This window comes from Canis aureus, chromosome 36 (assembly GCF_053574225.1).
Source record: "Canis aureus isolate CA01 chromosome 36, VMU_Caureus_v.1.0, whole genome shotgun sequence".
Lineage (NCBI taxonomy): Eukaryota > Metazoa > Chordata > Mammalia > Carnivora > Canidae > Canis > Canis aureus.
In genome coordinates this window covers 6,282,948-6,306,694 of record NC_135646.1, presented here as the reverse complement: position 1 = coordinate 6,306,694, position 23,747 = coordinate 6,282,948, and the positions used below count along the sequence as shown (strand labels likewise).

Below are 23,747 nucleotides of genomic sequence, written 5' to 3'. Positions count from 1 at the left end.
GGCATCTAAGGCCACACGCGTGTGGGACGTAGGTGAGCTTTCACGAGGGCTGAGGCCTGGCCGAGAAGCAGCTGAGAGAGCAAGGTCTGGACACGTTAACCCGTTGGTCACAGATTCCCCCTCAGCTGTGGAGAGCCCCAGGCTGGGGCCCCATAATAGGACCAGGGCTATTGTGGGAGCCAGAGGATGCGGCCGGATACCGGGAAGGCCGGGGGGACATGGTTCTGGAGAGAAGATGGAGGAGCCAGAGGTGCCCCTTCCCACCCCACCCGTGTGCCAGACACAAGCATCACTCAGAAGGATGGTCCCCATCTTGATGGCAAGTCCGCTTGCACCAACCACTTAACCGCACAGAGCCTGGCCTCCAAGCCCAGCGAGGCAAGATTCCAATGCTTACTTGCAGGGGTGCTGAGTGACAGGACTCAGGAGCTAAGTCCCTGAAGCCAGGCCTGGCACATCCTGCGTTCTCCTCTCTCCATTCTGTCTTAGGTGTTTCAACAGCTCCCATCACCCACCAAGTAAAGCCCAAGCCCCACTCCCCTCCACTGCTGGACATGCCATACCTCCTATCATCTGGCCCCTGGTTGCCTTCTGAAGGCTCACCTTCGCTGTCCTCAAAACCCCCCAACACCCTTCACTCCTCTTCCTATCCATAGGCTCTCTCCTACCCCGGGCTTTGCACATGCTCTTCCCCTTCCTGAAAGATCCTTCATGTTTCTTCCCTACAACTCCCAAGCTCCCTGAAAAGTCCCTTCTTCCTCCTCCAGGTTCAGCCTGAACTTCTCTGAGGAACAGCCCTCGGCCTAACCCTCTGCCCACCATCCTCCGGACGGAGATCAGCCTCTTCTGTGTCCCTTTGCCCTGTGCAGACAACGACCATGACACGAATCACCCACTGGCCGGTCATGACTGTTGTCTATGTTCCGTCCTTCCACTGAGCCAAGGGCTCCTTGAGAAAAAGCCCTTAGCCCTGCCCCACCCTCCACCCAGTGCCTGGTTTCCAGACGGGGTGCCCTTCACTATATGGTCTATGCGAACTGTGCCTCTTGGAGCTCAATGCACAACCGGCCGTATGGGACAGCTCTGCAGGATGCAGCACCGCGCCTGGCACACGTTACGTGGCTCATAAATGCTTCTTGCATTCCTTTAATCGTCCCCAAAGTTATATATCGTCCTGTCAGCCACTGAGGCACTCTTCCTCCACTGCCATCCGGGGCCGTGGAAAACCAGAGGTTCAAGGTGGACCCAAGCTTCTCCCATAGGAAAGAGAAAAGAAAAGCACTGCAGGCAAAAATATCCTGAGAGAGGAGTATTGTCTCACACAGTTGGTAGCCGAGGCTGGGCACAGGGGAGGTCCCTGTAAGTTGGCTGGGCCAGAGCCTCGCCTGCAGTGTCCCCCAGGACTCCCCGGCCATACTCTGGTCCACGGGATGTTAACTTTCTCAGACTAAGGGCCATTCGGGATATCTGGTGAAAGCCCAGACTAACTGCCCCCAAAATGCACAAACACAAATCTTTCACATAATGGCCAAGGGTGAATGGACACCCCAAAGTCCACGTATGGACTTTTAAATTTAGCGTCTGTATCTCTCACAGGGTGCTGCTCCTGGGGATCCCTCTCTGTCACCTGGGATTCCACAAAGAATGCCAGGCTCCGTCCAAGAAAAACAGGAGAACACACAGAAAAGGAAACTCTTCCTGCTGGAGGAGCACAGGTGGGGTCTAGCCCGGAGGAGCCCCCTGAGTTGCGACCTGCCCGCGGGAGGGTGTGTGGGGAGGGGATGAGGATGGTGTGCAGAACCTCACAGGGGTGTGCAGAAGCTCAGCCCCACGGCTCAGGAACGACCCGGGGTCTTCTTGAGACACCGTGGCAACGGCGACAGGCATCTCCGGTGACCCTGCGACGGTCACCCATGCGGACCACCCACGCCGACCTCCCATCCCACAGGCAGCCGGGTACTGAGGCAGCCCTCTGCCCCTCCCAGCCGCAGAGAGCTCTGGACCACATGGAGCTCTGCATGGGAATGGGCTTCCTCAGGGACTCTGAAGGTCCGCAGATTTACGGTTGAAGACAAGACCCCAGGTCTCTGAAGGGGAAGCACACAAAGGAGACACAGCCTCCGGGATGGCAGAGGGCGGACAACACGTCCGGCCCGAGAGACCGGGGTTCACCCTGGGAGGGGGACCGCTGATGGGCGGGGGCCTCGGGCCCTGCAGGCGGAGACAGATGAGCGCCGGCGTGGCAAGCAGAGCCCCTGTCTTCCGCTTGATGGCACTCAGAGGGGAGCCACTGCGTTCTCAGACCTCGGACAACAGAGCAGTGAGTCTTCCCAAGGCTGCTGTCCATCTTTTCACAGGTGGCTGTGTCCCCTGGACGAGTGACCACCCCAGAGTCACCCACAAACCTGCCTCTCAGGACCCAGGGAGGGTGGGAGGCCACCTCCATCATTCTGCTGTGGCAAGGAAGAAAGAAGGCCCAATGTCCAAACAGAGCCCTGGTCCGAATTCCTGCCTGTGGGCCTTGGGGATGAAGAAAGTCAGCATTCAAGCAGAAATGGGAAACAGAGCCCCTCCCACGGGCTGCTCCTGTCTCCTGCTGCTCCAGGAAGTCAGCGGAGCCAAGAGAGCTTTCTAAATGCCATGGGCTTTTTGGCAGAAGGGTCTCAGGGGATCAGTTAATCCACTGGCCACCACCCCTCGTTTTACAGGACGACAGTGGCACTCGGCAGGCCGGGGGATCCCCCCCACCAAGGTCACGCAGCACAGAGAAGCTCAGGGCTCTTTCTCCTGAATGGCCTTCAAGGTGAAGATGGCCGGAGTCTGGGGGGGCGGGGGGCCGCGGACCGAGAACCTCCCAACATAATACACCGGGCTTCATCGAGTGATGATGACAGATGTGTCCCCAGGCCTTCCTCAGGAAGGACCCATGGCACTTTCACAGATACCATCTCCCTGGAATTCCTCCAGAGAGAGAAGGAGGAACAGAAAGCTCAATCATGACCTTTATTTCGGACCCGAGGGACCAGGGCCTGGAGTGACCTGCCCAGGTCACACGACGGCCCACGCCTGTGGGGCAAATGTGAACTTGCTGGGCCTGCCTCCTGAGTCCGGCCTGGCCTCCAGCTCCCACGCCAGGCACTCCCACTCCCTGCCCTCAGCCTATCCGGGCACCAGATATCACAGGGACTCGGGACAGTAAAAATAGCACCCGAGCCCACAACAACCCAAGTCCTTCTCTGCCAGGCCAGGGCGTCCGCCTGGCCACCCAGGGATCCCTGGCCAGGACAGCAGGGCCACTACGAGCCCTGCCAACGTTGGGGGAAAGCCATGAAAGGGAGCCCGCGGCGGCCCGCGGGGCACGGGCAGCACCCGGGGTGCCATGAAGCTCTGACCACAGGACGGGGGTGGGGTGGGGTGGGGTGGGGGGCATCCTGAATCAAGGTCCCACTGGGAGGGGCCCAGGGGCTGGGCCTGCCTCCACTACATGCCCTCCACCCGCCACCCCATCCTCATCCTCCGTGAACCATGACGCTGCCCACCCACGCGGACCCCCCAAGGGCCACCTCTCGGCCCCGGGGCAGCGGCGCTCGCGGGTCCCAGGGCCGCAAGTCCAGGAGGGAGGCGGCCGGCCCCGGCACACCCGGCTGCGAAGGCAGCAGCGGCCCCAGCGCCCCGCCCCGGCTTCCCTGGTCCAGGAGCCCCCCACCGCCCCGAGGGCCGGCACGGAGCCGCACAAGGGCTCGAGGGCCACGCGCGTGCCCGCGCACACTCACCCTCTGCACGGAGCCGCGGGAAGGGGAGGAGAACGGAGCCGCTCTGATTTGATCTCGGCTCCTCGTGCTTCAAGTTTCAAATCTTCCCTGCGCGGCTGCAGCCCCAGGCTGTGTGCGTCGCGCTCAGCTCAGCGAGACTGTCAGGGCTGGGAGGAGCCGGCGGCCGGCCTGCCCCGTCCACGCACCACCCTCCCCTGCTCCCCGCTCCCCCCTCGGCCAGCCCGCCTCGCCTCGCTCTGGCTTGGAGGAAGCCAGTGGGATAAAACTCTGTCTGTAATTTCAGCCAGCTGGGTCCCCAGGGCTTCACTTATCATCCTGTAGCTACGCAGTTCTCCGATGACATCACAGCGGCTTCCCAAGCGCTCCGCACGGAGCGAGCGCGGCCGGCGGCGGCCCGGCCCGGCCCCGAAGCCACCAGGGCTCCAGGGCCCGGCCGCGTGGGAAGGGAGAGCCTGGGAGCCCGAGCGGCCGGGGACGCTAGCGGGACACGGGGAAGGGCCGCAGTTCCTACGAGGGTACTGAGATTTATTTCCCCAAAGTTTTCCACATTTTTTTTCCATTCTCAGCTAAATGAAAGGCAGAACAGATGACAACAATTTTCCAGCTGCTGAACAATAAATAAGGTGGAAATCTTTTCTTCCCTCCCTCTCCCCCTCCTTCTCCCCAACACCCCCACCACGGGGCAGAGTCTAGGAGCCAGGACACTTCCTTGGCTTATAAAAGAGGAAGAAAGATTAAAAAAAAAAAAAACCCACAAGCCCCTGTACGTCCCAGAGGTGACAGCGGGCCTGAGCAGAGGCACCGAGGGGTCACCCAGGCAGGTCTCTGGAGGGGGTGGGGCGTGGAGGGGGGCAGGAGCCCCAAAGCTACATCCTCAGGGCAAAGCTTTGGATTCTGGCCTGGCAACCTTGACAATTCTTGAGGTGTGACTTTGGGAAGGCCAGTGGGCATCCCGCCCAGGACATTGATCCACCAGGCCACCACCTAAAGTGCCTCCAGTTGACCAGCTATTGGTATTCCGTTTGTTCCAGTCTATAAAGATCACGAATGGCAGAGACAATAACTTTTCAGAGTGTCGGTGACATCCAACCTCACCCCCAGCACCCAGACCTAAAGCAGGCCCCTCAGCCAAAATCATGAGAGCTGCCCCAAAAGCGCCCCCTCCTTTATCCTGGCGTGCCCTGAAAAGTGCCAGAAATCGCTGACAGCAGGACAGCAAACCCTAACTCTTATATGCACAACGTTGGTGGCTTATTTTCACATCAAGGCAATGTCCCAACCCAGCTCCCAGAGTGGGCAAGAGATGGCCTGGGGTCTGCAGTCAGGTCAGTGGGGGCTTCGGGGCCTGCTGTCTCCTTGAGGACCCCACTCAGTCTGTAATCCCAAAGTGCCAAGAGGGAGGGGCGTGCCAGGTACAGGCCACCAACCCCTCCCTCTCCTGAGCCAACACCTCAATGCCAGCCCCCTCCCCATCTCCAACATCCATCCCTCTCTCACTACTTTTTTCTGAGAGTAAAGAAGGAAAATAAGAGGAAGAACAGAGATGGTACCCAGTGCCACAAGGAGCTCCACAGGCCTATCACCTCCCACTTTCTGGACACCATACCTTTTTTTCTTTTCTTTTTTTGAAAGATTTTATTTATTCATGAGGGACCCAGAGAAAGAGGCAGAGACACAGGCAGAGGGAGAAGCAGGCTCCCTGCAGGGAGCCCAACGTGCGACTCAATGCCGGGGCTCCGGGATCACGCCCTGAACCCAAGGCAGACGCTCAACCGCTGAGCCACCCAGGTGTCCCCACACCATACCTTCAATAATGAGGCCTAATGTTATACCCAGCCCTTCTTGCTCATGTCACTTCAGCATCTGCCTAGAACACAGTGGCCAAGAACAAAGGCTTAGGGGTCAAGCAGACACTGATTTGAATCCAGACATGACCACTTACTACTCAGTGCAACCCTGGGCCAATTACTTAGTCTTCCTGAGCTTCAGTTTCTTTATCTGCAAAATGGGTATATTAATATTTTCACCTCAGAGCAGGATAGTGCTAAACACCCAACATCGCACAAGACAGGGCCCGGCAACCAGCAATTACCCCGTCCAAGTGCCAAGTGCAGAGACTGACGTAACGCATCTAAAGCAGTTGGCCCAGCACACAGCACAGAGAGATGCTCTAAATGAGGCGGCCCCATATATACAACCACGTCCATGCCATGTGCTACCTCCTTCTCTCTCCCTAACCCAGCTCCACCCTGAGAGGGACGTCGGTGACCCTGTCTCCTCAGGGTACAGATGCACAGGCCCGATGCTTCAGCTTCAGGGCCTATCATCCGCCTCGCCTTTTCCCTGCTCAAAAATCACAGCATCAAATGAAACAGCTCGGACACTAAAACGTGATGCTGCTCAGCTAATAAATACCGAGACCGTCCGGTTCGGTGGCTGCCAACAGCAGGCCGGAAGATGCCACCGCCCCTCCCGCCTCCAGAGATGGCTTCCGCCGTGTAGGACCACAAGGGAGGGGAGGGCAAGACGTCAGCTGCCTTCACGCAGACAGGACAACATGGGGCAGGGGGTGTAGTAGATCTGGTTTGGAAAAGGATATATGTAATTTTATCACTTTCTGTTTAAGGAAAAAAAAAATATTTTCCAGAATAGAGCTAAGTCAAAAATCTTTCTGGACAGGGGGATGGGCGAAGCCAAGCTTGAGAGGTGAAAGTACGGTTCGCTCTTCCGAGGCGGCTCGGTGTCCCCTGTCCCCTGAGGCAGCCCTGGGTAGGGCGGTTTCATGAGATATAGGATCTAGAGCAGGGATGTGATGCATGACCTCTGGGAGCCCCTCGGATGCTCAGTAGGACTTGAGACCCCAGATTTGCCACGTGAGGCCCAGCTGTGGGCCACCAGCCCAGGCTGATCCCTAGTCACAGCATGGTCAAGCCGGAGGATGTCCTGAGTTCATCAGCCCCCACCCCCCCACACACACCCCCCCCAGGGTGGCCCATCAGACTCAGGGCGGGCAAGTCTCCCCTGCTTGCATATTGGGTCAGGACTGGAGCAGAGACTACCACCCGGGACCCGGGATCCCGGAAGGAAATCCTGTCCGCTGCCAGAGCTGAGTCAGACACACCAGGGGGATGCCCAAAGGGTGCTGGAAACCCTGCGACATTAGACCCTCAAAGGTCTCCAGGTCTGGCCATGCAAACAAAGTAGAACAGTTATGGGCAAATCTGCAGCTAAAGACCATCCACTCGCAAATGGAACACAGGCCGCCTCCCCTACAGGCCCGGCTTCGGGAGACCCCGCAGCTGGGCCAGTGGGGTGCAGCAGAGGCCGCTCAATCAGGCCGAGGGTCCTCCAGGGGGGAAGGACGCCCAGTCTCCTTCCGTCACCTCCTCCGGCCCCCTTCCCGCCCAGTGCTTTCTTTTCATTGGCAGCTGTGGAAGCATCTTCCCCAATCTGGATTTCTTTTGCTCTTTCTTTTAAGGAATTAAATGGCTGCACGTTGTGGTTTCCAAGCAGCCAGTCCTGACATAGAAACAGGACGCAGGAAAAGAGAGAAGGACCATTTCACACCCTACATGGGGGAGAGGTAAGGCCCCAGAGACAAAGGGCTGAGGGGACAGCTAGGCTGGGGGTCCTCCCCCAAGAGGATGTGACACCACCCCCCCCCACTCCGGGGAACATGGAGCAGAGTCTGGAAATAGCTGGGACTGTCACATCTAGAAGAAATGCTCCCGGCATCTGGTGGGTAGGGATGCTGCTAAACACCCAACATCGCACAGGACAGGGCCCGGCAACCAGCAATTACCCCGTCCAAGTGCCAAGTGGGCCACAGCTTGAGGCCGTGAGCCAGCCTGAGGGCAGAGGGAGTCTGGGGTGTGAGATGGAGCTTGGGACTATGACTCAGGAGTCCTGGCTTCTGGTCCCCGCTGCGCCGCTAACTCACCACTTGACTTTGGGCAAGTCATTTCCTTTTCCTGGGCCTCAGTCTCCAAAGCAGTAAAAAGCGAGGGAGGAATAAGAAAGAGCTCTGAACCCTAAAACAGCCGGTTCTACGCAGAACCACAAGGAGGAGGAGAAAGGCACGGGTGTGCCGAGCATCACGGTGTATGGGGCAAAGGGCAGGTCCTGGGCACCCCTCACACGGCCCCAGCCTTCCGGGGTGCTCCCCACCCAGGAAGGCAGCGGACAGGGCCGGGCTCAGGACAGTGTTCCCCAACCAGAGGGCAGGAGCCACGGTGCCAGAGGACTACTCAGGAAGGGAACTGTCAACTCCCAGGCAGGTGTCTGAGCTGGACAAAGGTCGGGGGGCCATACGTACCCACGCACCTCCTCCCGCCTCTCCCCACCCGGAGAAGGATGGGGGGAAATGGGGAGGGGCTCCAGCATGGGGACTGCAGGTTTTTACGGTCTGTCTGCCCTTCAACGGATGCTCTCACATTTGCTTCCACAAGTGCTTTTCAAGGGAAAGACTATCGTGCCCATCTTCCTGATAAAGAGACCGAGGCTTGGAAGTTGTGGCTTGCTCAAGATCACCTGGCTGTGGGCCCCTGGTGTTCATGCTCTTTCTGCTTTCCAGAGAGGAAGAAGGAAGGAGTGGGAGGCGCAGAGGGCGAGAGCAGAGGAACCCACCAGGAAGAAGGGAGTTAAGGGCGACAACAAACCGCAGGTTGTCCAGAACACCCTGCCCCAACCCCACCATCCACGCATCAAGGTGGCCCCCTAGGGCTTTTTTTTTTTTCAATTATTTATTACTTTTTTTAGAGATTTTATTTATTTATTCATGACAGACACAGAGAGAGAGAGAGAGAGAGAGAGGCAGAGACACAGGCAGAGGGAGAAGCAGGCTCCATGCAGGGAACCCGACATGGGACTTGATCCCAGGCCTCCAGGATCACACCCCGGGCCGAAGGCAGTGCTAAACCACTGGGCCACCCAGGCTGCCCCCCTAGGGCTTTCATGCGTTTATCCCAATGATGTTTCCAGGGCTCAAAGCATTTCTGGAAATTTGTAGGGAACTGCTTTAGGGCTGGTTCAAAATGCACACAGATGAGCCCCTCTCTGCACTTGGGGGGTCGATCCCCATTCTTGATCCCAAACAGGAAATTAGGTACCACATGTGGTTATCAGACTGGCCATTAGAGTCCCCATCAGCACTGTGGGGGTGTGCAGTGGGGTAGAGGTCTCATGGGTCTATGAACGAGCGGTGGGTGTATGTCGAGGGGAGGACCTTTGTGCTTCTCTGCACAGGTGGCATGTGCAACGGGGTCTGTGTGGTTCTATGCCTGAGTGGCTGTGGGTATGGGTGTGGGTGGTGAATCTGCTTGGGTCTCTGCTGCCTTTCCCAAATGGGTCCATCCATGTGCGTTAGCATGAGGAAGCTCACACAGGCACCTCTGTGGGGATCTGCCGGCCAGTGTGCACGAGCTCACACCCCGGAGCAGGTGTGGGCCGGAAGCTGGCAGCCCCTGCTGCAGCGGGACGAGCTGGCAGTGACTCCCCTGACCCACAGAAGCTATAAAACTATGGGGTGCAGGCCTGGACAGGACCCAGGAGCGCTACCCCCAGGCTTCTTTCTCTGCTTGTGTCACATGAAGAGCGCCTGTCTGGCTCTGGAAGGTTTGCAAGCAGGAAGGGGGCAGGGAGGCAGCAGGAAGGGAGAAGGAAAGATCTGAGCAGCTTTGAGCTTTCATATCAAAATCTGATCTCACTGCCCCTGGAGAAGAACAGACATCAAAGAACACTCTGCGGCTGACAATTTTTAAAGCTATCAGAGCAGCCCGAGGCAAAGTGTCTGACGAGCATCAGGGCATCGACAGGCTGTAAGGATGTGAAGACTTGGTTGGTCCAGGGCAAGCAAGGCAGTCCGAGCTCCTGGCGCCCACCCACTCCAGCTCTTCAGCTGCTTCCCAGAACAAGGGAGTCCCACTGTGGCCTGAACAAAGCTCCCGGAGGTTGGCTAGGCCTGGCCCCGGAGGGTGGGACAACAGTCCAGCAAGTCTGCCATGGGAGGCAGGATGCCCCACGTCCCTGCTGGAGAGTCCTGTGCTTGCAAATAATGCTTGAGCACACAAAGGGAGAGGCAGGAGAAAGGGGAGTTTGGGGCAAGACTCCAGAGTCCCCTTTGCACACGGAACCTTGCCGGGGCTTGGTCACAGCGCTCTAGAATTTGCCTGGTACCCCCAACATCCATACACCATGGTCACTCACCCCCATTTAGGCAGGTGTGCAGGGTGGAAGGGACTTCAAGAAAATCCAGTCCTGTCACCAGTTCCCCTTTCCCATGTCCCTCCAAGGCAAGACAGTTCTCCTAGATGTCAGATCCCTCTGCCCGGCCTGCTGCAGCTAAAGCCCACTTTCTCCCACGCAGTCCCCCTGCCCCTGACCGGCCACTGCACGATGAACAGATCTACTGTCCAGTAGCAACGGCAGTAGCCTGGGAGCCAAGAGGCCAGACTACTAAGGAGTGGTCTTCGATGGGCCTCGGTGTACCCCTCTGTGCAATGGGAGAGCACAACCAGATGACCCCTGACCTCCTGGCCAACTCCAGATGCTCCAAGATCCACCAAAGAGAAGATGCTGGGTCAGCACTGAGCCTCGTTCTCCTCTCCTGCTCGGTCCTGCCTGGGTGGCTCCGGGCTCCAAGCTCATCTGAGGCTCTTTCTGCAGCAGCGTCAGAGCCCCCGGGGCTTAGGACAGAAACAGTGTGACTTACAGGAAATGTGGAAGTACCCTCCAGGCTGCGGAGCTCGCGAGGGCCCTGCCGGCAATCAAGAGGCTGATTTATTTTCATCAGTGAAATGCGGAAACCTAATCCCCGGAGCGAGCTGACCCAGCAGACGGTGGCAGGGAGCGCCCCACCTGGAGCAGAATTAGCTGGATGGCAGCCTGCCGGGTCTCACCACGGGGGCCGATGAGGGGAGGGACAGGGGGAGGCCAGCTCAGCCAGTGTGGCTCCAGGTCCCTCAGGAGGGCCTCTTCCCAGCCTGCCCCCGGCCTCCAAGGGTCTCCAGCAGGCAGGCGCAGCAGGGGCAGAGCCAGGCAAGCAGGCTTCCCCTTTTAACTCAGCCCCTCGTTTTCAGGAGCCTCAGACCTGGAGGCCTCTGGGTCCACATGACCATGTGCAGGGGGCGCAGGGGCAGGGGGCCAGGGGCCAGAGCTCCTCGGACCCCTGCTCCTGGGAAGCCCTGGTGAGAAATGGCAGGCTTCGCAATCCCAGCTCTACACCTACTACTGGCTGGGCAAACGCTGGTAGGTTACTTCACCTCTCTGTGCCTTCCCCGTCTGTGGAATAGGAACAAGAAGACCCAGCCCACGGGAGGGTCATGAGGAGTAAAGGAAATAGTGGGCACCTAACGGTGTCTCACGCATTTTTCTCCTAGGCCCTAACCAAACTGCCGCTGGAAAATGTCAACTAAGTACAACGCTTGCAGAGGCCACTTGGGCACCATCAAGATTATATATGCACATATTCTTCACCCAGCAACTGCACTTCTACAAATGCCACTTCCATCGATGGGATTACACACACACACACACACACACACACACACACACACACACACACTGTGTGTACAAGGTTATTCTTTGCAGCATTTTTGGAAACGACAAAAGACTGGCAACAACTTAAATGTCGTGTTACTTAAATACAGTTACATAAAACACAGAACGCACGTACAGTGGACTCGTCAGCATCGGAAGAAAAGTGAAAACAGCTCTTCACGTGCCACTATGGAAGGGTCTCCACGATGCATCACTAGATGAAAAAGTTCAGGATACAAGCCAAATCCTTGCCACAGCTACCAGAACCCCCATGACCTAGTCCCCATAACCTCTGACCTAATGGCCTATTGCAGCCTTCGCTGCAGTGACACTGGCCCCTCTGATGCTTCCCAAGCCTACGTACGGCTCAGGCAAGCTGCTGTCTCAGGACCTTTGCACTTGCTGCTCTCTTGCCGGCAATGCTCTTCCTCAGATATTTTCTTGGCTGACTCACCCCTTCGAGTCTTTGTTCAGCTATCTCTCCCTCAGTGAGGCCTGGGCTGATCAGCTTTTTAAAAAATTCCAACTCACCCCTCCACCTCCCCTTTCCCAATCACCCTATTCTGCTCTATCTTTTCCCAGGTGTTCATCACCGTCTAGCATGCTCTCTCATTTACATATAATGTCTTTAATGTTTTTTTTTCATTGTCTCTCTTCTCCCATTACAATGGAATCGTGATGGGGGCAAGGATCTTCGTTTTGCTCACTGTTATATCCTCAGTATCTAGAATGGCGACTGGCATTTAGTAGGCACCTAGTGATTATTTGTTGACTGAGGATAGTCCACATACCAAAGAACACACGCGATTTGTTTTTGTTTTTTTCTTTTTGTCGGTGGAGCAGATTCAAGGTTACCCTTATTTTCACTCTCCCACACTCTGTTTTCTCAAATGGAAGAGAAAGGAGCAACCTTACAGCTATGCCAGCCGTCACCATAACACACAGCCTGGGCATCGCCGATGACTGGTGCCAGGAAGGCAGGACCCGTGGAGGGGAAGCCCCTGAAAAGACCCTTGGGGGCTAGGGCTGGCTCTGCCCTCCGCGATCCGTGTGACCTCCACAAGTCCCTCAAGCCCGGAGCTAAGGGGGCAGCTCACCCCCCCGGGGAACGGAGCCTGGTTGGAAGATGCCAAGGAAAAGGTGCCGACACCCGCACCTGGTTCAGTGTGGGAGGAAGAACACCGGACGTGCAGCCAGAGGCCCAGTTCAACAGCTGCGATAGTCAAAAAATGAACTGACTTGCGCTCCGGGAAGCAGTTTATCAAGTGCCCCCCAAGGTCAGGGAGCCGTATCAGGAACAACAAACAGAACCAGCTGGCTTAGGACGCATAGGGCAGACCTAGGAGCCCAGAGACGATCTCAGTTAATTCTCAGCCCCAGGGGGGAGGTACCATCCTTGCCCCACGTTACAGGTGAGAAGACTGAGGCTCAGACAGGCTAAGCCATCTGCCCAAGGTCAACGGAAGGCAAGAGGGTCTCACCCGCGGCAGGATTCTGGCCTTTCTGTGTGTGTGATTCGAGGCTGTCTTTTCAACGAATCTCCTGGTTCCTTCTCCCCTTCTGGACCCCGGTATGTGGCTCTCTGGGCGCTCCCTCACCCTCCGCTCCACCCTCCCCAGCACTCCACCTTGACCAGCTCCAGCACCGCACCCCAGGACAGCGGAGTGGCGAGCGAGGTCCGTCTGAATCGAAGGCTTCTCTTTCCCTCCACCAAGCTAGACTTTGAGCAAGGCTGTGATGCCACTTCTAGGTTTGAAAATGGGGCTGCTCTCCACGCACGTCGCCCTCCCAGCCCTGGGACAAACGCAGCCCCTCTGCAGAGCTGTGCACCTCTGAGCACCACCGTCCCCCAGGAGCTGCCTGTCTCCCGAGGAGCCGAGGCCCAGCCGAGATCCTCCTCCCCGTGGCTGTGAGACACACACCCCGCCCTTGTCCTCAGGCGACTCCAGGGCACAACTTTCTACAGCACCCAGGCCAGCCCGCCGCCCACCTAGGCGGTGATCTGTAAGTACTGGGGGAATGAAAGGAGAGAGAAAAGGAAGGGAGAAAGGAAGGGAAGGAAGGAGGAAGGATGATGGGTAAAAAGCAGCCACAGCTGGGTAGGAAACAATATCTGATTACTGGAAGCTTCCATTTCTTCCCTCGGACATGGCTAGAGTTGGTATCTTGGGGTCTTGCAGGCTCCAGCTACCTTGTGCTTGTCTGCGGGTCTGGCAAGAGGGGAAGAGGGGAGGGGCCGAGAAGGGGACAGCGCTCTCCTCCTGCCCTGACTGGAGCTGGATATTTGAGCACACCGGGAGGGCAGACTGGAGGCTCAGGCTGCCGGCCAGGAGCTCCGGCCCGTCCGAGCGCGGCTCCGGCCTTCCAACCTCCACCCGATGGCAGAGATTACAGAGGACCAAGGCACATTCACTCGGGAGGGTATTGGTTTACTGAATGTTCCCTGGGCAGACACTACTCGCCCAGGCCTGCCAGCTGCCTCACAGAGCAGAGCCAGCCAAGGGTCTGAGGGCATCGGGACGAGCCCCGCCTCGCCCCACTAAGCAGGTGGCAGGGAGATGCTGGGTCAGTGGTGTCATCTTCTCCACCCACAAGGTCAGGCCGACCTTACATTTGGATTCTTAGCACTCTGATTGCTGCAGGACGTCAGCAGGGAGGACTCCCGCCCCCCGACTTGGGGGAAAAGAAGGCACCAGATCCTCCCCAGGAAGCCAGTCTATCCCGGCCTCTCTCACCACATCTGTGGAGGCCATCCCACACGGACAGCCATCTCCCTTGTCTCCTGACATCTCTGCCCAAGGATGCCAAGGAGACAAGGGCCCAACCTCCCCACTACAGCTGATCCGCTCTCTCACCGTCAGGAAGTGCCACCGGGTGGCTGACTCAAACCCTTCCTGCTGTAGACTAAGTCCTTGGTCATCTATGATGTGACATAACAAGGACAGAAGATTCCTGCAGCAGCTTTGAAGGTCTCCGTCTCTGCCCATCTCTCCCCCTCATCCCCTGAAGCCACATCCCAGAAGGGCTGCCCTCTCCAGCGACCAGGTTAGGATTCTCCAACAAAAGTCAGTCTGGTGCTCATGAACCCCAAGCTCTCGGTCAGAAGATCACCCCCTAAAGCCTTCTGCTCAGAGATGGGGGGGCGGATGTATCAGTCCGGGATCCTTGGAACCTTTCCCTAAATTATTTGGGACCACCTTGCAAACTTGCACTCCTCTCTTACTGGTTCCTCCCACATCTGACCCAAAACTCCAGAAGGCAGGAATGCCAAACCCTTTGAAGGTACGTCAAGGGCAGATATTCACCACGGTGCACAAGTGTTCTTCCCTCCCCGCTGCCCAACTGCCTCACTTCCAACCTAAAGGGGCCACCTTCTGGAGGAGGGGCTACCCTCCCTCACCCTGCCTGGCCTCGGGGACACGAAGGGACCCAGGGCCACAAGGGCCGCAGGGGCAGCTGGGGGTGCAGAATTCACGCAATTTTGCATTGCTCGGCCATCCAGGGATCTGACACTTGGCCTCCCTCTCTGGGGGTTGGGGCAGCTTTTCTAGACCAGTTCAAGCACCAGCTCTAGGGCTGGAAAGAGATCAGACCAAGCAGCCGAAAGCATTTCGGGCTGCAGATGAATAATCTTTTAGATCAAGATCATTAAATGATAGTACGCAGTATCGATCCTGGACTCTGGCTCCAGACCCTCACGTTGGAGTCCTGCCTCCACCGTTTACTCAGGACACTGCCGTGGACGAGGCCCCCAACCTCTCTGCTACTACCCGTTCCATCCTCTATAAAACGGGAACCCCAGGGGCAACCGGATATTAACGTGGAAGTAGTGGGGTCTCAGTTGTGACAGAGGCCCCAGGAAGATGAACGCCCCACTCCGAAAGTAAGGCAAGGGATCAGCACACAAGGATGGCAGGAAGACATCGCTAGCATCGAGAGCAAAGAGACCATAATCCACAGGATGCAAATCACTTATCCAATAAGGGATCTGTTTTCAGAATAGAGAAGGAACTTATAACTCAATAGCAAATAGACCAAAAAAAAAACATTGTTTTGAAGTGTCCAAAATATGTGAATAAACATTTCTCTAAAAAGAGATCTACAGGGCGCCTGGGTGGCTCAGTGGGTTAAACTTCTGCCTTTGGCTCAGGTCATGATCCCGGGGTTCTGGGATCCAGCCTCCCTGCTCAGTGGGGAGCCTGCTTCTCCCTCTGCTGCTCCCCCTGCTTATGCTCCCTCAATCCCTCTCTTTCTCTAATAAATAAATAAAATCTTTAAAATTAATTAAATAAATAAATAAAAACAGATCTATAGTGGCCAGTTACCATGTGAAAAGATGCTCATCACCATCCATTATGAGGGAAATGAAAACCCAACTGGCCAATGTACTTTATACCCATTAGGATGGCTCGGGTACTGAAGGCAGGAGTTGGTGAGGACGGATGGGAGACGCTGGCATCCTCAGACACTGGCTGCAGTGATATAAAACTTTGGAAAACAGTCTGTGTCCTCAAATGATTGGACACACTGTGACCCTACAGCCCAGCCACTCCACCCCTAGGTATCTACACAAGAAAACGTGAAAACCCAAGTCCACGTGAAAACTGGTCCATGAATGTCCACAGCAGTGTTCGTTAAAATATTCAAGAAGTGGACACAAAGAAAACATCCACTGACTGAGGAATAAGTGAACAAAACGTGGTATGGCCATAAGTAGAGTATTACGCAGCAACAAAAACAAAGCAGTGACCCATGCTCCAACTTGGATGTGGCCTGAAAGTATTCGGCTCAGTGAAAGAAGGCCACGTGCTGTATAATTCCATTTACAGGAAATCAGCAGAACATTCCAGTCTGGGGACGCCTGGGTGGCTCAGCGATTGAGCGTCTGCCTTCGGCTCAGGGTGTGATCCTGGAGTTCCGGGATTGAGTCCCACGTCGGGCTCCCTACATGGAGCCTGCTTCTCCCTCTGCCTGTGTCTCTGCCTCTCTCTCTCTCTCTCTCTGTATCTCTCATGAATAAATAAATAAAATCTTTTAAAAAAAAAATTCCAGTCTGTCAAGGCACTACTGGGTATTTACCCCAAAGATACAAATGCAGTGATCCGAAGGGGTACCCACAACCCATTGTTTACAGCAGCAATGTCCACAGTAGCCAAACTATGGAAAGAGCCCAGATGTCCATCGACAGATGAAGGGATAAAGAAGATGTGGTAAATCCACACAATGGAATATTTCTCAGCCATCAAAAATGAAATCTTGCCATTTGCAATGACGTGGATGAAACTAGAGGGTATTACGCTGAGAGAAATAAGTCAGAGAAAGACAGTTATCATATGATCTCAGTCATACATGGAATTTAAGAAACAAAACAGAGGATCATAGGGGAAGGGAAGGAAAAAGAAGGAATGAAGTCAGAGAGACAAACCATAAGAGACTCTTAATCACAGGAAATGAACTGAGGGTCGCTGGATGGGAGGGGGGATGGAATAACTGGGTGACGCATTAAGGAGGGCACGTGATGAGATGAGCACTGGGTGTCATCTGAGACTGATGAATCACTGATCTCTATCTCTAAAACCAATAATACATTATATGATAATTAATTGGATTTAAATAGAATTCTAAAAATTAATGAATTAACTTTTTAAAATCTGTCAAGACAGAAAGGAGACGAGGCTGGGGGTGGGGCAAGAAACGGGGGCCGGGTGGCTGCCAATGGTTGGGGGTGTTGGAAATGTTGTACAGTTGGTGATGGTGATGGTGAAGGTGCACAACCCCAAATGTACTAAAACCCACTGAATCGTCCACTTTAAGACAGGTGGACGTTATTAAGTCAATGAATACAATTTTATAACACGATATTGGAAATATATAATATTAGCTGTTTTTTGGGGGGTTTTTTAAGAGACAGAGAGAAGGCCCCAAACTGTTCCGTGGCTCTGAACTCCCTCGGACACCTCCACATCACGGAGCAAACGGATCAGGAAGGGGGAGAGGCCACGAGGAATGTTGGAGAATGTTGTTTTGTTGCTGGGGGCCTCTCCCTCCCCCTCAGCGAGTGCGGGAGCACAGAGAACAGGAGAGACAGGGACTGGCTTGGGCCAAAAGTCCAAGGGGCGAGAGGCAGGCAGGGGGACCCACAGAGGGGCTGCCTGGGTCACGTCCCCCCCAGGCTCGGCTGAGGCCCAGATGCATGAGGGCCCCCTCGGGCCGGGGAGGGAGAGCCGGCCTGGGCCCCTCGCATGCTGTCCCGTGTCCACGAGAGACTGCAGGGGACGAGGGACGCCTGGGCCCAGAGGGTTGTGAGAGTCCGCCTGAGCGGCAGTCCCCTGCCTGAAGGAAACACCGATGCAGTGACCTACGCGGAGCCCCAGGGGTCCCCCAAACACCCACAAAGGTGCCGCAGGAGAGAAACAGCCCGCGTTCGACATCCCGGAATCTTCCATCGGCCAAGAGCTCAGGAGTGGCCATCCCCGCCTGCCCCACACAGAGTGGGCAGGAATCCCCTCCTGATTCTCTCCCCCACACCCGTCCTGTCCTCTCTTCCTATAAGTCGGGAAACCTAGTGAGCTGCACCCCCCCACGTGCGCACGCGCACACACACACACACACACACACACACAGTCGGTGCCAGGCAGGAGCTGACAAGGGGGAGGAACTGGCTGAATGAAGGGCCAAGTCCACTGGCACTGGACACACTGTCAACTGGCTGAGGATCTTTCGTTCCCTAAGTGGCCAGAACAGGCACGGGACTCGCCCTCATACCATGAGGGGGCAGGGAAAGCAGAGGACAGACGTCAGGCAGGGCAGCAGGAGACACAGGGAGTGGCTTGATGACCACACTCGACAAGGTCTGCCTGCTGATCAGGAAACAGTAGCACCTGCTGGGGAGGACTAACCACGAGAAAGAGCACGGTGGCACCCGGCTCAGGGCAGGCCCCAAAGCCAGCCAGCATCTGGTCACTGGCGCTGGCATCGTTACCATCGCCGTCCCCCCATGAGGTCCCCTTGGGAATCCATCCTCTTCGTTTCACTGACAAGGGAATTGAGAACTAGAGAGGAGAAGTAACTTTGCCAAGGTCACACAGCAAGCTGCTGTCAGAGGCAGGTCTCTGACTCCCAAGAGTGGGGCTCCCAGAACAGAGCCACTATGGATGGTTCCCGAGCGTAGAGGGGCCACAGGGATGTGGAATGTTTCCCAAGAAGAGAGGACTTGCATATGTTCAAATCACCTCTCTACCTTCCTTCCTCCAGCACTTCAATAATGACAATAGTAATAAACTCAAATTCCTGCCAGCAGAGTACATGCCTAGCACTCTGGATTTGACCTTTGACATCCTCATTGATCTTAACAGCAATCCCATGAAAAAAGACTATTACTGTACCCGTTTTATAAAAATGACATTTGGGGCTCAGAGAGGTTGAGTGTCTTGACCAAGAAACACAGTCCTAAACAACAGGGCTTGGAACCTGGCCTTCTGACTCTAGGTCCCACAGACTTAGTCCCTATAGCAGAGCTCAGTCTGTTCAACATTATTTTCCACTTTCCATTTTCCATGAACCATTTCTCTGCTCCCTTTGAAGTCAGGCTTGGGTGTGCGACCTGCTTTGGCCAATGAAATGTCAGCAGGAGGAATGTGTGTCACGTCCGGGCAGAAGCAGTGTGCACGTCACAGTGCCCACTACCCACTGTGGCGGCGATGATGGAAGCAGCTATGGGATGAAGCCACCAGCAGCCTCGAGTAAATAAGATGAACGCAGACCCCGTGCCAACCCACACTGGACATGTGGCACGGGCAAGAGATATATATTTTGGGGCTGTTTGTTACCCAGCGTAACCAAGCCTCTCCTGACTAATACAACCACCACGAAGCTACACTGCTTCCCCGCTCCAAGCCCATGAGGTGGGAAGTTTGGTGGGTCCATCTTAGCTCCTCCCAACTCACAAAAAGACACAATGATTAAGCTCAAAGAGACAGAAAGAACCACTCCTCCAATTCCCTCATTTTACAGGACATAAGGGAGATCTAAAGAAAAGGAGTTACCAAGACCCCCCCCACCCCGAACAGTCTCCTGCCACCCACGCCTCCCAGTGTCTGGCTCTCTCTCCATGTCTCTTGCCTACTTCTGTCTCCTTCTCACTCTCTGTTTGCTGTGTCTCCCTCCCTCTTTCCTCTCCCTCAAAATAAATACATAAATAAATAAATATCAGAGAGTTCTTGGACGAGCCCAGCTCAGGAGAAGTCACCACAGACCAGGGGCCGCTGGCTGCCATCCAGGAGGCTCTTCCCCAGCTCAGACGACCGAGCTCGAGGAGGCGCTGGGTGTCCTGCAGAACTGGGAGCTCTCCCCGAGGAAGGGAATGGCTCTCCTCACAGATCCTCCGAGGGCTGAGCAGCTTGGGCCCAAAACCACACCCCCTGTCACCAGCCCCTGGCTCTTGGGGGGCTTCCCACAGAAACGGGGAGGGACTGATGGGCACCACACAGGAGAAGCCCAGAAGAGGGGTGGTTACCAGCCAGGTAACCGGGGGCTTCTCACATTCTCCGTTCCTTCCTCCGGCCCTGAGCAATCCGCTACTGCGCCCAGCACGCGCCCTATTCCCCTGTACCCACTTAAGTTGTGACACACTCTGAACAACTCCAAGCCTGAGGACGTTGGGGGACGGGAGACGTGAAGGGGGACAGTGAGGGAACTCAGGCCTGGCCAGCCCCCGGGTGGAAGGCAGCCCACAGCTCTTGGTACGGAACTCGCTTCCGAGAAGGCTCGCCCTGGAACACTCTGGAGGAATTTGGAGGCGGCTCTGTGCAGCATAGACAAAAAAACAGCCCCACTCCCACCCACAGGGAGCTGGGATCTGGGCATGGGGCGTCAGAACTCAGGCCAAACGGCTAATGGGGCTTCTGGAGGCTGTGAAACGTGGTGTCAGCCAGAGCGCTGAGCTGGCAGGCTCCAGACCAAACCAGAGAAAGACAGACAGCCTGCAAGGAGGAGGCTGGTGGGGGGCCAGCCCACTCCCCCCTCCAGCGCCCGGGACCTGCGCCCCCCAGCTCAGGACCAAGGCTCCAGGCGTCCGACTACAGGCCACCCAGAAAACTCCTTCCTAGGTGTTGTGGGCTGACGTGCTCTCCCCCCAAGTTCATACGTGGGAGCCCTAACCCCCAGTACCTCAGAGCGTAATTGTGTCTGGAAAGAGGGCCTTTAGCAGATAATTAAGTTAAAACCCACTCTAGACACGAGTGGGCCCCAGGCCAATCCGACCGGCGTCCTTATAAAGAAGAGATGGGGACACAGAGGCACACAGAGGGAGGACCCGGCGAAGACACGGAGAGAAGACCGCCATCCACAAGCTCGGGAGGAACCAATGCTGCTGACGCTTTGCTCTCAGACTCGCGGCCTCCAGAACTGGGGAAAGACACGTCTGCCGTGCGAGCCTCACAGGCTGGGGTATCTTGTCGTGGCCGCCCAAGCAGACTCAGACACCGGCCTGCGGGGTGCACCAGAGGGTGCTACTCCCGAAGTGAGGAGGCCTGGAGACGGCAGGTGCTCCCCTGCTCCCCAGCCACATGTCAAGGCCTGGAACCTTCTCTGGTGAGAAAGTTCTTAATACTGAGTTTCTAACGGATTCTTCACCTGTCACCATTTCCCCTTCCTTCTGGCCTGAGTGCAGGGTCCCTGAGCATCCATGGCCACCACACAGAGGCAACTCGCCCTTTCCCCTCTATTTCTCTCCAAATTTCTGGACTTGTCCACAGTGAAACGGCCTGCCCGGTGCGGCGGTGAGCTCTCTGCCGTCCAAAGGTGTGAGAAGTTGGACAAGCACCTGCAAGGACCACCCGTATTAGGGGGTGTGGGGCGCTGAACACACTGAGCTCCGAGGGAGGAGGGAAGGGACCAGAGTCAGACCCCTGGATTCAGTAGCCACCCCATGTCCTATCTCATGACCCCCGCAGCACGACTAACCTCTCCACACGTGGGTGTGGCCATCGGTGCAATGGGGTCAGTACGACTGGAGCAGAGGTCGTGCAAAGGGAGCCTCTGCACGTGAGGATGACCTCCCCCCTGGCAGGCCCACAAGTGCCAGCCTCGTGTCCTCACTGTGGCAGGAGGCCAGCAGGCGGGCTCCCTGACCGGCCTGGACCGCCCCAGCCTAGGACGTGGGCCTACAGAGCACGGGGCTTTTCTTCCATCGTTTCTGTTGCTGAGATGGATCTGCGATGCCCCAAGGGAGTAGAAACTTGAACTAGGGGGCAGCCCAGGTGGCTCAGCCATTTAGTGCCACCTGCAGCCCAGGGCGTGATCCTGGAGACCCGGGATCGAGTCCCACATCAGGCTCCCTGCATGGAGCCTGCTTCTCCCTTTGCCTGTGTCTCTGCCTCTCTCTCTCGCTCTCTCTCTCTCTCTCTCTGTGTGTGTCTCTCATGAATAGATAAAGAAAATCTTAAAAAAAAAAAAAAAGAAACTTGAACTAGGAATGGGGGGTTGGGGGGAGACAGGGGTGCAGTTCCCGGTACGGACGGTAAAGTCAGGGTCTCCTGCAGAAGCAGGAGGAATAGTGGGCAGAGGGCCGACTGCAAGGCGGCGAGGAGCAGCCCAGGCCCGAGATCGTCTGTCCCTGGTCCCCAGTGCCTGGCTCAGTGCCCCCTGCTGCCCCTCTGAGTCACCCGGTGGCCTCTGGAGGGCCTGGCCCGGCCTCTCGGATTCCTTCCCTCAGGGGCCTGAAATAGGAGAGGCGTGCCACTTGCAGAAACGACCTGATCTCACCTCCGACACGCCTCCCCTATTTTGAGCGGCCATCCCCTCACCAGAGGCCTTGCAGTGGGAGCAGCCCCACAGCCTCCTGGGGGGCAGGGGAGGGACACTAAGGGATGCGCCTCAGCTGTCCCCGGCGCTGACATCCAGCTAAGCACCTGCCGCGGGCCGGCCCGGTGCTCTCCTGGCTGCCACACTCCAGATCCCAGGGCCTCCAGCGCCTCCCTCCTGCTGAGACTCAGGACAGGGGTCTGCCCAGTGGTCAGAGGTGGGGACGGAGGGGCCAGATCCACCCAAGCTCGGGGGCGACCCAGGGAGTGTCACAGGGGCTGGCGCCCGGAATACAGGCCTGCGGTTACCAAAGCAGCACAGCGATGAGCACTGGGGTTTCACACCCAGACCTGCTCCTTACTGTTGGGGCAACCTTCCGCGGGTTACTAAACCCCGCTGTGCCTCAGTTTCCCTACCCAGGCATGAAACCAGTGCCCACCTCACAGGGTGGCTGTGAACACTAGGCAAAGGGAGACTTGCAAGGGCTGGGCACCATGACTGGCATGTGACAAAGCCAGAGCGGGCTCCCAAGGCCAAGACCAAGACCTCCTTGGTCTTCTCTGCAGAGACGCCTGAGATGCTGGCCACGGTCATTACGTGCAGAGACTCCTGAGGAGCCACCACAGGCAGCCTCCGCAGCTCCTACTCCCCACACGATGCTCAAAATGATTTGTCCACTCAATCCCCCATTTACAGCAGAGCAAACCAAGGCCCTGAGAGGATGGCTTCTTGTCAGAGGGTCTGGACCCTGGTAGTTCGGCTCTAGAGGCCACCTTGGGGACCCCTATGCTAAACCGCCTTTCATGAACATTGCTGCATTAAGCCAAGGACATGGGCGCCATTAACCATCCCAGTCTGTAGAAGAACAAACTGAGACCAGGAAGGCTAGGTAAGGCCTTCAGCTACAGAGGGGGATCGGGGACCCTGGGCGGTCAGGCCTCAGGCACACAGGCTGACCCACAGCACCTTGGGGTTAGCCTGCCTCTCCCAGTCCATGACTTCCCTGGGGGGCAGGCAGGGCCACCTTGGGTACCATGTCACCCACAGAGCCCAGCCCCCCAGCCCCGGGGCCACTCCTAGGAGCCCCCAGGCACCTTCCAGGCTCCAGCTTGAGCCACTTCCTGGGCACCCCGGGAGGTTAGGTGCCCTTACCCCAAGAGTGTTACATGGGGACATTGAGGTACAGGGACTTGCCCACAAAGGAGATGGACTCAGGCCTCCTATGTCTCTTTCTTGACCAAGGAAATCAGCCAGAAGAAAATGCTTTTATCTCTGGGCCCCAGAACCTAGAGCCTTCCAGAAGTGCCTCCAGCCATGAAGAAGAGCAGGACTGGAATAATGATCATTGCTCCCACCCCATGGCTGGCTTTCCCATCCCTGTGGGGGATGCAGCCCAGCGGCAGCAGGGGGCACACAGATGGACAGGCGGGGTCTGTCCTGGTGACCACCCCAACCTCATCGCTCCCGGTCCAGGCCAACCAGCTGGCCAGACGAGGCCAGGCCAGCAAAGAGGACAGCAGAGCCTCGATCTGCTTGCCCTGCCTTCCCTTCCCACCCTCCAGGCATAGGGCCAGCTCCTCAGCCTCCAGACAGGAGCCCCTCTGTCCCTGCAGGATGAGCTGATGGGTTCCATTT

General features: G+C 56.7%; 1 protein-coding gene and 1 long non-coding RNA gene across 22 annotated transcripts in view; one reads left to right on the top strand and one right to left on the bottom strand.

The window, feature by feature from the left end:
* TNS1 (tensin 1) overlaps positions 1 to 23,747 on the bottom strand; it is a 204,346-nt gene that overhangs the window by 51,762 nt on the left and 128,837 nt on the right. The window lies entirely within an intron of this gene.
* Positions 10,656 to 16,542, top strand: LOC144306149 (uncharacterized). Of its 5 annotated transcripts, none has more exons than XR_013373174.1 (2): positions 10,656 to 13,313; positions 15,713 to 16,542. It is a non-coding gene; the product is annotated as an uncharacterized LOC144306149 (long non-coding RNA). The 5 variants fall into 5 exon arrangements; XR_013373173.1 differs by having other exon boundaries at positions 14,171 to 16,542; XR_013373171.1 differs by having other exon boundaries at positions 13,952 to 16,542.